Here is a 1,516-nt window from a genome sequence, read left to right on the forward strand (position 1 = left end):
TAGTTTTTCAGGGGCTGATAGCTGGTTACAAACTGAAAAGTACAATGAGCTAACTCAGGTATATAAAAAAAGGAAGAGGTTGAAGTGAGAACGACTTTACGGTAAGGGACTATCATACTCATTTAGCTGTTAAGTCCCATAGGAAAAGGGAATGAAATTTAGGTTATGAATTATTAGCATCTTAGTGGGCATGTCCATTTCCTCCATCTTCCTCCCCCTCTTTAATTAAGTACAAGACTCTCCTAATCATGTCATATCAGCTCATTACACCAACCGTTTGGCCACCAGTCTCTTATCTCTCTCTTCAACAATGGTGAGGTGAATACCCTTTCCCTGGGGAAGGGAAATCCATGGTTTGTTGCCTTTGCCAATAAAAAATGTTGGAGAGCAGGGTGGCAAAGCTATTGCCAGTGGCATATTTGACATGAACTATGATATCAAAAGAACCAGGGTGTTTCTCTCTATCGGTGATCACACCAATTTTTCCCAGATTGGCACCTCTGGTGATCATACACAGCTTACCGGTGTCAAGTGTGATGAAATCAGTAATTTTGCCAGATTCCAAATCAATCTGAATGGTGTCGTTCACCTTGATGAGGGGCTCAGGGTAGCGGATGGTACGAGCATCCTGGGTCACCAGATGAGGGATTCCCTTTGTGCCCATAAAGATCTTCCTCACTTTGCACAGCTTGTACTTGGCCTCCTCAGGTCTACGATGAACAGCAAAGCGACTCTTGGTGTCGTAGACCAGACGGACATTCTCTCCTGTCTTATCAATGCTGATGACATCCACAAAACCAGCAGGGTAGGTTACATCGGTTTGGACTTTGCCATTGATCTCAATGAACCACTGCATGGAGATCTCCTTTACTTCATCTCCTGTTAGGGCATATTGAAGTCTGTTTCTTAGGAAAATGATGAGGAAGACATTCTCTCAGCTTGTGGGGTCTGGTAGATGGACGAGGAGCAAATACACTGGTCAGTCAGTTTATCCAGCAGCTGCTACACGCTTCAGATGCTTCTTGGGACCACGAGCCATGGCTGCACTGGGCATGGAAAGAGGACTCTCTTCTTGCTAGTGAAAATGAAATGAAGTTTATGAAAAGAAAGTAGCCACCCTCCGTGCCTTGGGATGGTGTCTCACACAGTGGAGTCTGTTGCCCTCCCTGGTTGAGTTTTTGTCATTAGAATGTCAAATGCTAATGGAGTCACAAGAGTGCAGATTTTATAACTGCCCTTTCAATGAAATGATGTTGTTTGGGTTTTATATTTTACTAGGGGCCCGGTGCACGAAATTCATGCACTGGGTGTGTGTGTGTGGAGGGAGTGTCCCTCAGCCCAGCCTGCCCCTCTCACATACTGGGAGCCCTCAGGCGTTGACCCCCATCACCCTCCAATCGCAGGATCAGCCCCTTGCCCAGGCCTGACGCCTCTGACAGAGGCATCAGGCCTAGGCAGAGGACCCTCATTTCCCCCCATCACTGGTTCTGCCCCCAGCCCAGGCCTGATGCCTCTG

At 47.0% G+C, this 1,516-nt stretch overlaps 1 pseudogene; it reads right to left on the reverse strand.

Annotated features, from left to right (window-relative positions):
* Positions 1-264: 264 nt before the first annotated feature.
* LOC102755747 lies at positions 265-1,068 on the reverse strand (annotated as a pseudogene).
* Between the last annotated feature and the right edge of the window lie 448 nt (positions 1,069-1,516).

The sequence above is a fragment of the Myotis davidii genome, unplaced genomic scaffold, assembly GCF_000327345.1.
Source record: "Myotis davidii unplaced genomic scaffold, ASM32734v1 scaffold115, whole genome shotgun sequence".
NCBI classification, from domain to species: domain Eukaryota; kingdom Metazoa; phylum Chordata; class Mammalia; order Chiroptera; family Vespertilionidae; genus Myotis; species Myotis davidii.